At 42.8% G+C, this 14124-nt stretch overlaps 1 protein-coding gene across 2 annotated transcripts in view; it reads left to right on the top strand.

The window, feature by feature from the left end:
* Positions 1 to 14124, top strand: part of nckap5l (NCK-associated protein 5-like) — a 37636-nt gene that overhangs the window by 7661 nt on the left and 15851 nt on the right. Inside the window, exon 2 of one of the 2 annotated variants that reach the window (XM_041945286.1) lies at positions 8283 to 8361. The exons of the other annotated variant lie outside the window; for it this stretch is intronic. The gene's annotated coding sequence lies outside the window, so the exon portion shown is untranslated. The remainder of the gene's footprint in view (positions 1 to 8282; positions 8362 to 14124) is intronic. 2 annotated transcript variants of the gene reach the window in all.

The raw sequence follows: 14124 nt of genomic DNA, 5'->3' as shown, positions 1-14124 counted from the left end.
TGCTGTTGACACCAGGTTACCATGGTGGTCTAACCCAATTACCATGGTGATCTGCCAGCCGAACGTGAGCCAGCATCATGTGCCAGAAAACTTGAGTTAAGCCCAAAGGTAGGTGGATAGCCCACCTTTGTTTTACCGTGTGCTCATGCTACTATAACGGCTCTACACACTGGACAATATGGCTGCTTATGACCTGGATTAACTTGTCTGGCCTCACCAGCTTGTCTTGTTCAACCTCCACATACTTTCCAGGCATGTCAGGGTTCAGTAGTTTGGTGCGAATGTGACTCACTGAGGATCAGGTGTTATAGGCGTTTGCTGACACACATGGAAATGTAGTGTGCAGCTGGACAAAATGCAGTTGTTCCTCTGGCAGGCGGTCTGGGTGCACGGCTCGTAGTCTGGTTGGCAGGGGACGCCACCTCTCTCTGGAGTATTTACAGTGGTATGAAACCTGCCTTCAGAGGGGCCGCGACAAATGGTTTTCATTATTGGGCTTTTATGATAGAAGAAATGAACTGCGGAGCATACTTTGAATCTTTTCACATGTGAGGGATTTATTAAGGTCACCACAGCTCTGGAATGAGACTGATAGTTACCTCTGAAGTTGAAGACGGCGCTCTACTGATTGTTATTATCATTATTGTTTGGTCTATAAAATGATTGTCTAACAAACACTCCAAAACATCAAAATGTTTAATATCAGAGAGGGCTAAGAAATATGTTATGTATGTTAAAAATTGATATTGGAGAGGCTGGAGCCTGTGGTTTTTTATGACAGTTTTACTTAAAATTGCCTTAAGTACAGTTCATTTTCTCTCTATGTGGAGGTCATTTCTCCTGGCTTCAGATACATTGCACAAATAGCTAAAATCACCAAGCCAGACTAGAGCCAGCCGCTGATGGTGGCTCACTGGCTTCAGCTCCTGACTCCCTAATGAGGTCCGACTAAGCTGCGGCTTCATGCAAATTAACACAAGAGGCCTCCACCAACACACCAGGGTTTTTACAACCCCAGCTGTAGACCCGGCACATCTCCTCGGGCCTGAGTGTCACATTTCTTGTAGGTGGATTAGCGCTCCATCCTCACATGGAGCTGTGCACATTACCGCCCATTAAACTGTCTGCCCCTCAATGGGGGCTTGTACCCCATGAGTCTGATTTACAACCCCAATTCAGAAGTTCCCTGACAGTTCCCTCGCTTTAGCCGCCATCTGAGCAGAGACGGTAACGGTGGACCATCTGCTAACGGAGCGTTGCTCTCTCTGTCTTTGCTGGGGCTGCCTGCAACTAGCGATTGTTTTCATTAGCAATGAATTTCCCAAGTTGACGCCTTCACGTTGCCTGTTTTGTCCAACGGTCCAAAACCCAAAAGTATTCAATTTATTATGATATGTGACAAGCATTAGTAAAATCAGCAGTTAAATTCTCTACTTTTCATCAAAATACCGCCTTAAAGAAAAACTGGAACCAGCAAGTCATTTACCAGATAAATGGTTTGAAGGAAGCACAGGAGGAGCTTCATGTGTGTAAATTGCTGGTTTGATGAAGAGGTGCCAGTCAGTGTGACAAGTCCCCCTTTACATGTTGTTTGCATTGAATTTCAGATTGGTCACATGTCCTGGGTCAGCTCTTGCCTGTAGGAGAAGTTCTTTTCCAGGCAGTTTCCAGGCTGGCTCCCCTCCATTAATACACATGTTTTATTGCCCCTTGACGTTGTTATGTCCGGCTCTCTATATAACCACACTGCCACTGAGTTTTCTGAGCAGTTAGTGAAGATCCTCACTCGGGGGAAAGTGGATGGCGGAGGGGGTGACAATAGGCCTTTTATGCTGAGAGTTATCCTCATTCCCTTGTGTTAGCTCCGGGGGACCATGTGACCGGCTCTCATTCAGGTCATGTCGGCCTGTTCAGCCTTTGACCCTCTTAGAAGGGAAGCGAGTCCCTCAATGTCCCATTCATGCCATACAGATGTCTGTGTGCGTTAATGTCTGACACAGCAGAGGTATGACAGTCCTTCATTCAGCTTTTTCAAGTGATTCGAGGAGTTAACAGTTTCAGTGCTGTGCTGCTGTGTGACGTCTGCACCGCTGCCGACGGGACCGATCCCTCCACTGGTGCTTAAATGATGGGTTCCCCTTTTTCAAGTCAGGCTCAAAACAATACTGACAGGCCGCTGTGATCGTTGAAATCATTGATTGTGGTTGCTGCACTCATTCCTCCTGTTTATACTGGCTATTAGAGGGAATTTTGTGCTGGAAAGACCGATTTAGACGGATCAGGTATCTTCCAAAGTCTGTCTTTTTAGAATAAAAGTCTTTGTGTTTACCTGGACAGAAGCTAGGCATCCATCCAAATGTATGAGAATTAACCACAACTATGCGGTAATACTAGAGTTGGTTCATCAAGATGAACAGTTCTCCAGTTGGGTGCCGTTAAAGGTTCAGTGTGCAGGATTTAGGGGGTTCTGTTTGCAGAAATGGAATATAGCATTCATAAGCATAGTTTTATTAGTGTATAATTACCAGAAAATAAGATTTTTAACTTAGAATGAGCTCTTTATATCTACAGAAGGAGCAGGTCCTCTTCCACAGAGTCCGAAATGTTGCTGGAGGATGTTTGTACCGTAGCCCAGAATGGACAAACCAATCAGTGGCTCTAAAAAGCATTTTGCTTTTTGTTGCATTTTTAGATGTCACTAAATTCTGCACACTGGACGTTTAAGACATTGCAAAAGAAGAGGGCTTAATGAGAGCTCCTGTCAAACATCTAACGTGAAAATGTATTTCTAGAAATGTAGAAAACATGACGTGAACAAAGGCATTTATGTTCGCCTCGTGCATTGATTTGAACGGTTCTGGTCTTCTCGTCGCTCCACACACATCTGGTGTTTTTCTGTCTTCAGTGTCGAGTCACATGCTCCATGTTTGTTGTGATTTATTCACTCTGAGTCTGTTTCCAGTTTGTCACATTTTGCTTTTGTAGACTGATTAACTTTTCCACCTCATCCAAGCGTAAAAACAAATCAAAATTTTTTAAAATACTTTTTAATTCTGGCTTTTTCACTCAGGTTTGTTTATGCATACATTGAAAATGTGCATTAAAATCTACTTAGAGTTCTCATGTTGAGGTGTAATGTAGGACTCAGCAGGTCTCAGCACAGACTGTGGATGTTGTCCTCCATCTTTTAAACTTGAGATATCTCTTAATCTCCGGTATGAACAGCAGGAATGATTACAGCGAGTAAAAACCGCTTCAGTGGACATTTAGGCTTCTGAATATTGCTTTGAGACAGAATTGTTACCCTGCGTGTTTAAAACCAGTTGCAGCTGAAGCAGCGATGGTCACATGCAGGTTCGGCCACTAGGTGGACACAGATTAGAGGCCTGCTGACGAGGACAGACGGGCCAGGACTGCCATATGTGTAACTAATACGAGGATAAATCCTCACCGGACACGAGTTCTTTTGATCTGGGCGATTTTTGATGAGAAGCTCAGCGTCTGTTTCTTTGTTGTGGTTCATTCTTGATGACCTGTGCAGTTTTCCTTTTACACGCTCAGCCCATTTGAGTTGATTTATTTAGTCTTTTCCATATTGGATTTATCAGTTTCTTTTTTTTATCTTGAAGCTAGTCTTCTCTCAGTTCAGACCAGTTGAAATTCTGCTGTGAATCTGGGACATGTGCATACTCGCCAAACTGGCTCAACTGTTTTGGTCAAATCTGAATGACAATAGCTTGAAACAACTGACATTCATGTGGACACCCTGGGGCTCTTGATTTTGACTATAGGAAGTCTGGTGTGGGGGGTACAGTCGATTCAGGTCAGGTCTCTTGTCTACTCAATTAAGGTCAACTTGAAAAAAGAAACGCTCAACTTTTAAATTGCCACATTTAGATTTGTTTTTAAAAAATAGTTTTTCAGAGGCAGTCGCGGGGTTGTTTTGCCTTCCATCATTGCTTTATTGTGTTATCCTCCCACATGAAACCCGTGTTTTCCTCATCCTGTTGTTGTTGCCTTGGTGCCGGGTCAGTTTGTCATCAGACTTGGTTTAGTGTGTCTGGTATGTCTGGGGGAATGAGGATGATGTGGCTTCATTAAGAGCAGATGAGTCACACGGGGTGAAAACCTGGAGAGATAAACCACACTGAGACGCTGTGCTGAGGTACGTTTAGAAAACCTTAATAAGCTGCTGACCAGTTCAGACATGACACACATTGTAGCAGCGTGCTGTGGCTGTAATACTCATTCACAAAAATCACTGTAGTGTGTGTGAAAGCGTAACCGTGGAACTATTTTATCAGAAATATTTGACTATGTCCTGCACAAAACAAGCACTTAAAAGACTGTTTTATTCGGAAATTGAGATTTTTCTCACATTTTACAAATACAGGCAATAATAATAACACTAACACTAATAATAACACTAATTAACAATAATAATCAGCTAGGGTTGCAACAACCAGTTATTTTCAGCACCAGTGAATCATTTGTTCATGAAATGTCAGATAATAGTGAAAGGTGCCTGTTTTAATTTCCAGAAAACAGCTTTAATCGATGCTGCAGCTGTAGATTCATCAATAATGAAAGTAGTTGAAGCCCTTGAGTTAAAGTCACTTTGTATAACAAATATATAAATTAGCTGGTTTGAGCTTTTTAAATGTGACGACTCCGCTTGTCATTTTGCGCGATCAATACAGGATGTATGAGCTCGATGCTGATATCAATATAAATCTGAAGACTATAGTTTTTTAAACATAGCATTAACAAAACAATTTTGATACGGATCCCTTGGGTTTATTTCTTTGTTTGTTTTTTAACGGATACATACTGAACGGGACGTTTTACAGTAAAAATCAGCTTGTCAGCGCTCTCTGGTGGACAAACTCTGTAATGGAGATACTGTTCTTGTCAAAATACACACATAGTGATATATCTGCAAAAAGCTAATGTCAGCCGAATACTCACTCGTTACATATGATAGCGACTCAGTAACGTTGGCTTTCTGAAATAATCAAGACAAATCAATCCGTTTGTCACTATTTTCAAGCATTTTATGGACTAAATAATGAATAAACGAATCCCAAAAATAATCTGCAATAAATAAATATTAATGGTTAGTTGCAGCCCTGTATCTCCGGTTCTGAAGTGATTCTGATTTCCATTGACTTTCTTTTCCTCACAGGGTCTCACCAGACTCAGTCCAACACTTACTACCAATGTGACTGAGAAAGACAATCCTCTTAGCACAGAGCCTGTTTTCTTTCTAGGGCATGGCTCTATGCAGAGCTCCTGTCAGTTCAGCCCGGCTGTCGGATATCCTCTCTCTGTTACGTTCCTTTGTCCGCTATATGGAGGGGTCTCTTTTGAAACACAACCCCCCTCTCCACCTCTTTACGGCCTGAGCCGGCAGCTGCAGGGTTAATGTTTAGCGGCAGCAGCAGCAGCAGCAGCAGCATCGCAGGCAGAGAGGCAGGAGTTGTAGGAGGAGGAGGAGGAGGGGAGTGGGAGAAGGAGAGCGGCAGAGAGGTGGGGGCTGGTCCACAGCTGTTGTAGTAGGCAGGGTCTATTGGGGTAGGAAGCCTGCCTCACTCGCCCTGGAACAATGGGAGACATGGTAGCTTCTGCAGACAGCACAGGCACACACACAATGCACATGCCCAAGGACAGGCCTTTCTAGCTGTAGCATAGAGGAAACCGGCTTCCTCGTCACGCTCGCAGGGTGACGGCACTTTTAACGGGGAGGAAAATAATCTCCCCTGCAGCCGGAAAACAGACATGTAAGGTTGTGGCCTTTCTGTCGCTCTCCCCCTCTTTTTTTCCTTGTGGTGCCTTACATTTCATTCTGCTGTGAGGAGGTCTCGGATGGGCTGACTGGATGACTGAAAAGGCAGCAGGAGCAAGGTGAGCTGACCCAGAATGTGTTCTTGAGGGATGGCGGGGGCAGGGGTTGTAAACCTGCACACACTGATTCAATTTTTACAGCTGACACGGTGTTTTCCGGGGGCTTCTCGCTGCGTCTGCCTGTTGTGACGGTGTTTCTGTGTCAGATGTAGTCCTCATTTTTACTTCTGTGAGACTGAAGTGATGCGACAGTGAGGGACGTGTGTTTTGTGGGGTTTTATGGTGTTGACTTGACACGAATGGGCTTGAGGTGACTCTTAAGGCAGGTCCGGTTTGCTCTGCGTGTGTTTAGGTTAGCATTAACGTCCGAGGACTAGCTCACATTTCAGGACTGCAGCAAACCGAGCTCTGTTTCCGCTCAGTGTCGTTTTTATATTGGCTGAAACAACACAGAATTATGTAGGATTGTTTTGGTCGCAGCGAACAATGTGTCATAAATCTGCCAAATGCGAGCGCTGGTGTCGGAAAGCGCAGCAGAGACGTAGCTTGTGGCTGAATGTGCGATAAAACAAAAACACAGTTTGTGTGGCATCAGAGATGGAGGGCCCGTGATGTGTTTCCTCCCTGGGTGTGGAGGTTGCCTGGCACAGATTTAAGAAGGATCCCTGCTTTCAGTTTGATTGCTCTCAGACATACATGGCGCACATCCAACCTTTCAGGCCTTTTGGGAAGGGAGCTCCCCTCCTCCATCCCCTCCCCCATCTCCTCTCTACTGCCTCCGCTCCTCATCCCAAATATTGCTTGTGTACGATTCGTCTCGGTTCATATAGCCAAACATCAGACAGGAAGCGGCACAGAGGGAGTCCGCCAGCCTGATTCTGTCTCACCCACATCTCTCCGCCTCTTTGATATTTATCTGCATCTTTATTAATGATGCAGACAATCATGTGGTAATAGTGTGTCTGCAAAAAGAAAAACCCGACTTTGGCCTACATTTCTTTTTGCGGGGGGGAAAGATTCGGTGTTGCCCAATCTGGTTTAATTCCACCATGTGAGGATTTAGGTTTTTGTCACATTGTTTACATCCTCCGCCTACAGACTTTGCCTACACAGCAAGAACTTCAGTCTGCGTCTTTCCAGATTGGCAGATGGAAAGGGTGGTGTTTGACACATCCTGAGACGGTCTTGCCTTTGCCAAATCCCCAAGAGTGCGACTGACATGATTTAAGAAGCTTTTGTGCATTTCTTCTCTCTGCTTCGACTGAGTCGCCTTTGAAATTCTTTTTTTTTTTAGCCTTGCCCTCATTCCATGAATCTCATCTCCTCGTCCTCATCTGCAGCATCTCACCGAACCTCTTTGAAAACCCTGATTTGATCCACTCGGTATTTCATCATTTTCTCAGCATCCAGCCTCTCCTCTGTAAATAAATACTGGTGATGTGCGGTCGTCGAGGTCCCCCGTGCTTTTTAGTGTCGAGCTCTGTGATCTGCCGTCTTTGTGATCTTGCTGCACCACACGGATCACAGATCACGGTCTGTTTCTTTTCCCAGGACCAGGTGTACCGTGGAGGACACAGCTAGACCAGATCATCTGCTCTCGCTCTATTAAAACCCAGATTTAGAGGGCAGATGCCCAACACCTCTAATCCCATTTCAGTTTGACAAGATCTGAAAGGATCAGGCCCTGTTACCCTATAGACTGCTCTTGGAAATGAAGAGTTAATGCTGCAGCTCGGCGCCTAAACATATCTGAAGTGATCAGACAAAACAACGCCTGAAGAGACGCTGCAGCAGACGGGGCGTCCCACTTCGCTCTAAATGAAACCTTTGTAGAAAGTGAACACAATTAACAGGGAACTCTGTTAATGGGGAGTCCCACGTCAGACAGAAAACTTGAAAAAAATCATTGTGCGGCACTCGGCGAGTAAAGTCTGCGTGTCCCGCGTTATCAGAAGGACATAAAAGGGGAGTTCTTAAACGCTGTGTCTGCTGAATTATTCATCCATCTTTCTTTCATTACACTTTACAATGACTCAGAGATGAAAGGAAAGACGAGAGGAGGAGAGGCTGAGAGCGAGATAGAGGAGTGGGGGCTTGTGGTCTTGGCATGGCTGGCGTCTGCCGAGCGCTGGTATCTCCCGGGGGCAATGGAGCGCCTTCCTCTCCTCCCGGTTTCCTGTTCGCTCGCAGATCGGAGAAAAAGCTGCAGCCTTTGCCCGCCATAGCCCGTAACAGAGGTGGCATTGGTCTCGAACGGCCCAAAACCCCCTCCTATCAAACTTTTCAGGATTTCATTACACGTGGCCAAAGCTTGTGGTTTCTGTCTCATGATTCAAGACGCAAATACTATTGGCAGCGATGTCAGGAGGTTCGGCACAGAGAGAAGGATTCTGGGAGTTTATCCATTAAAACGTGTCCTTGTGTTTTCTCTCCCTCAGCTCCTTGGTGTCGTCGTTGCGAGACAGAGGTGCCTGACGGGAGTCTGACTCAGGATCATAACGAGAGCTGAAACCACAGGTCAGTGTGTTCATTAGGTCGTCGCTGGGGATGAAAACGCTGTGCAAGATAGGAAATGTAGACATTTTTTCAATGTGTTAATTCTCTCAGGCTACAACTAACGATTATTTTGATTATTTATTAATCTGCAAATTACTGCATACTACATTAATCAATTAATTGCTTTGTCTCAAAAATGTCAGATAGTAGCAAAACAGTCCAACACCCAAAGATTCACTACGCATTAGAGAAAAGCAGCACATCCTCACATTTGAAAAGCCAAATTAATTGATTATTGAAATTAATTTCTGTCGCTTGAATAATTGATAAATTGACTCTAAATTGTTTGTTTTCTCTGAGCAAAAATTCAAAACTCAAATATTCTCAGAATAGCAGCAAGTTGTTCTAACAGAGATGCTGGGTTTAATTAAAAAAAAACACTGAAATGATTAATCAATTAGCAGAATAGTTGTTAATTTCCAGACTTTTAGCTGTTATATCTCTACAGTTTACCATTTTATCTGCTGGTCATCGTTTGTAACAGTTTGTTGACTTGTGTAAGTCACAGTGATGCTTTTATGTTGCTTGTTTTGTCCAACCAGCCGTCCAAAACTGAAAAACATTAATTAAAACATTAAACTGGTTATATAACAGCAAATCCTCACTTCAGAGAGGTTGGACGCAGAGATGAATTGATTATCCAAACAGTGGCAGTGAACTTATCAACTGATCGATTAATCGTCGCGGTTTGTCGTGAAAATCAGCCCCCTGAGTTGACTGAGCTGAAGAAGAATTGATGGTTGACTTGCTCTTGATCTACTCTGAGTCTCTGCCTGCTTGTTTGTCGTCAGGCACGTCGGGAGATGCTTTAGTGAAAATTAAAAAGTGACTTTCCGTCCCGGTGGTGTGCGCCCATGTGCAGCCTCGCAGCAGTGGCTGGTGGGTAATTTGTTTAAAGGACACCCTGGCTCTTTATTTACAGTAGCTGACATGTTGGTGTTCCTCTGGTGTCAGGTTGCAGCTTGTTTGTTTGCAGATGAATGCACAGCAGCTCCCCGCAGCTCACATTCTTCATGTACAGGTATCCATCTGAGTCATTTGAAAAAGAACAAAAGCACCACATGCTCGCTTGGCTCGGAGGCGAACACATGATCCTCTCGGTTTTGTTCACTGATTGGAACTTTAAGCTGTGGGCGCCGAGCCTCGCTGCACTTTGTTTACACTTGGCATTGTCGCATTTAGTGGCTGTGTGTGTTTTTGAGGAGGATGGAGTTTCAAAAACGCAAAGCTCTGCGCTGACTTTGACCTCTGCTCTTGTCTGTTTGCGCCTTTTTTTCATCAAATCCTTTTTTTTTTTATTCTCTGGTATATTTCTTCGCTTGTTTATTACCAGTAATGCATAAAAGTTTACAGCAAATATTACACTCACTGCACACTACACATGACGGTGTCTCATGTCTGCAACTACTGATTTCAGTATTGATTAAACCAACGGTTATGTTCTCAATTAATCGCCTGTAAAATGTCAGAAAATAGTGAAAAATGCTCCCACAACAGTCCAAACCTCAAAGATATTCAGAATATATTTAGTTTACTTTCATTTATCATGAAGAAAAGCATTGAATGCTCACATTTTAGATGGTGGAACCAGAAAATATTTGGCATTTATTCTTGAATGGTGGCTAAAATTATTATTTGATTGTTAAAGGATTAATTTTCCATTAGTAGACTAATCAATTAATTAACTACTGGCTGCAGTTCTACTCATGAGCACATTTTATTTGGAACTATACTATTTTCTTCTGCCTCGAGCTTCATCTTAATTATTTCTGTCTGTGATTTTTTTTTGTAGCTCATTTGGACTTTTTATCTCAAATTTTGCAGTATTTTCCCCACATTGCGTTATAAAGTGATACTCCAGCGTCTGCACATCCGTAAAGTTTGATGACTCACAGAGGCTGATTTAAAAAAAAACATAAAAATATGCTGAGATATCCTGGTATTTTGTCTTTAGTCTCAAAAACAATCCATTTCCCAGAATGCATCACTTTTCCGAGCACATGTCCAGTTTGTAATGCAGGCAGGCTGAGATAAGCCTAATGACATCACCATGACATCATCAGGGTTATTTTTTCAGGTTTTTGAAAGACCCCCCCCCCTCAGAGCCACAGAAGACAACAGATTTTACAGGCGTGCCTCTTTAATGCTGCATTGCTGCCATCTATAATGACTGGAATGTGAGTGGGGATGATCAAACCAGTTAAGACGTAGATAAAAGCAGAGCTCGCATCGTCCTCTTTGAGCGAATGCGAGAGTGAGATTCATACATCAGGCTCTGCTTCTGACAGAATAAACACATTTGAGGACATTTGTCTGATTGTGATGAATACAAACGTATCATAGTGGAGGGATGAAAAATAAGCCGTTTGTTCAAGTTCTGCATTTAGTAAAGTACTTTATTCTCGACTGCATTTATCTGACAGCTGGAGTTACTGGTAAGAGCTCATATATGATTCTTTGTTCCACGTTAAACGATCCCACAGTGTGCAAAAGTGCAGCTGAAACAGTTCGGTTCAGTTTAATAATCATTTGAGTCATGTTTCATTTCATCGTTCCAGCTTCTCAAATGTAATTGTGAAATTTGCTGCTTTATCTCTGGAATTATTTAACCTTTTATTTCTTTTTAGTTTGTTGTGTCTGAGTATTGGTTGGAAAAAAAACAAAATAAACAAGCTTCATGAAGATGTCACTCTGGGCTCTGTGACGCCGTTTCTTACTATTTTTAGAACGTTTACGAACCAAACAATCGTTAATGGAGAAAATGATCAGCAGATTGATCCATTATGAAAATAAACATTATATATAAATGTTAAAATGGGCCTCACCTCAAGCAGTTACAACAGTGAAACCCTGCTTGTACTGTGATACATGAGCAATAATAATCTGTGTCACAGGGAGCGTTTTTCTGCATTAAGTGCTTTTAATACTTGAAGTACATTTTCCTGCAATGCTTGTACTTAAGCAGAACTTTCAGTGTAGACTTGAGTATTTTTTACAGCGTGGTATCAGTACTTCTACTTAAGTAAAGGCTGTGAATGCTTCCTCAGCACTCGGCAGCGCATCGTGCAGAGCAGCCACATTAGCTCTCTTTGCATTCCCCTCGTGGCTTCTGTCTGTCGGCTCTGACAGCACCAGCGGCTGCGAGTCTGCCAGCCGAGCTCTGTGGAAGGAGCTCCCTGGCACTGCAGCCCCGCCGGGACACATTGACCCTCTCCTCTGCCCCGTCAATGAGCCTCTGTGTGCACACTTTCAAGCCAGTCACTGGCTCCCAAACTACCGCCATGATGACAAAGATGCAGTGTACAAAGCAGCCGGTGCACTCTCTCTCTCTCTCTCTCTCTCTCTTTGTGTTTCTTTGCTCTCTCGTCCCCTCTCTGGCTTTCCAATAATGATTCTGCACACCTGCTGTTCACTGGATGTAAAAGAAGTATAAGACAATACAAAATGTGAAGTCCCAAAATGCACAACATTATCTGACTTAAGCCTCTCAAATGTGAGGATTTGGTGCTTTTATTTGTCATATATGATTGTAACCTGCATGTTTTGGGGTTTTTGGACCATTTGGTGGGAAAAATAAAGAATTTTAATATGTCATCTTGGAAATTACGACTTGAAACATTTGAAACATATTTGACATTTGAACCCATGTTTTCAAGGGCTTTCAGTTTGTTTACATGGCAGCTTACAACAAGGCAATTCAAAGTGCTGTATCACTATAACTATAACTAACAGATTAATAGGAATTAAAACGTGTAAAGTAAGATACTCAATATAAACTTAAATGTTTCACTCAATTTTGGCATAAAGACTTCAATCATTGTCTGTTTGCAGCTTCTCCAGTGTGAGGATTCGCTGCTGTTTCCGTTTTCTCTCATTTAGCTGATTATGTTTGGTTTTTTCAGACTGTTGGTTGGTCAAAACAAAACATCTGAAGTCATCACCTTGGACTAAAGTAAATACCAGGAAAACTATGAGGGACATATTTAATGTCACAGTTAATTGAGAAAATAATTATCACATTAATCACAAATTAAATAAATGGTTAGTTGCAGCGTTGGCATTTTGTTCCTAAGCGTTTCAGTGTTTTGTAAACCTGCAGCAGTATTTAAAGATCAGTTCTTTGACACACTGGAAGCCAGTAGAACCGGAATAATGACTGAACCCCTTCATGTTCTTTGATCAGTTGATCAGCTCTTTGATCGGCTGTCAGTAGGACTTAGATCCAGCAGTTGTTTTAGACGTGAAGGCCTGTTGGATTCTGGATAAATGGGACGCATCTTGTTTTAAGAGATGCTTCTTTCTCGTGGCATTTTCAGCGAGGCTCTGCACATCAAAAGAAAACCACAGCGGCGTCGGCAGAACCACATTTTCATGTTATATTTAGCCTCACTTTTGTTGTCTTTTGGTACACGCTGTAATTTCCATGCGAATGCAAACGCAGAGAGACGCTTGTGTGTTTCTTGGCTCGGCCGCCCGGAGCTTTAATGTGCATTAGTGAAGAGAAACGCTGGTATTTATAAACACTCTGCATCGTTCCTGTATCCAAGGTCAAACGGATGGCTAATATCTGCTTCCGTTCCTAGATGGGCTGCATTGATCAGCCCTCCATTATATGTGTAGATCTGGCTGAGTTCAGTCAGTCGCAGCTCAATAAGCACCCCACACTTTGGATGGTGCTGTTTAGGTTTGTCCGTCAGGGAGCCCGAGCCACAGGCCAGTGATGTTCAATAATCTTCCTGTAAGCGCTTTGCAAACAGCTCCAGTTACACGAGGCCTGGCAGCTCTCTGCTGATTTCTTATGAAACTATTGGAAGCTATTGAACAGTTCCCAGTAGTGAGTTTTATTTATTTATTTTGTGGAAGTGCAGTTAACTGACAGTCTGTAACAACGCTAACATGATGCATTTTTTTTGACACCCTGGCTGCAACTAACAATTCATTTCATTGGCGATTATTTTTGCTGCTGATTTTTTTTTTTTTATCAATGTTTTGGTTTTGAAAAATGGTCAAAGACCCACAGTGATGCCTTGTCAAAAGAACAATCTACAGGTGTTTGGCATTTTTACTTAAAAACAACTTAAATCATAATCAATAATCTAAATGACTGCAGATTCATGTTCAGTTGATGAGCTGATCGATTCATCGACTTATTGTTGCTGCTCTGCTTCACACTGTGGATGAAACAGTTTAGCAACTGCTGTGATTTTTGGTATTTTTGTTATTGTCAGCAAATCTCACAAAGAGACCAAAACCAACAGTCTGTTTCTCGACACTTATCAAACTACTCTGTGTGTGTCTCTCAGCACCAGGACCACTCGTCTGCGGCCATAAACTGTATTTATACACTGTGGATCACATGACTTCTTGTATATGAAAGGCTTCTCTCACAAAGAATCATCACTAGACTGTCGTCCCCTTCAGCCACACAGTAGGCCTGCACAATATGAGGAAACTCCACGATGTGTACGATTGTAGGACTTGTAATAAAGAAATACTGAAGCGTGCATATTAGCGATAAAGTCTCTAACATAGACCCCAAACATTGAATTACCTGTGCCCACTGAGTAAAGAAATTAAATAAATGATTTAGAACATGCTTTTATTGAACAAATTGCACATGAATGCATCGGAGCGAACCTCGCAGTCGCCACCTAATTGACTAATTCACCTGAGGCTATCTGACAGCTGCGGCTTTGTCTGATTGGCCAAATGTTTGCATGCTGG

Source organism: Chelmon rostratus, chromosome 10, assembly GCF_017976325.1.
Source record: "Chelmon rostratus isolate fCheRos1 chromosome 10, fCheRos1.pri, whole genome shotgun sequence".
Classification (NCBI taxonomy): Eukaryota; Metazoa; Chordata; class Actinopteri; order Chaetodontiformes; family Chaetodontidae; genus Chelmon; species Chelmon rostratus.
Note: the sequence above shows the minus strand (reverse complement) of the source record. Positions and strands in the feature narration are given on the sequence as shown.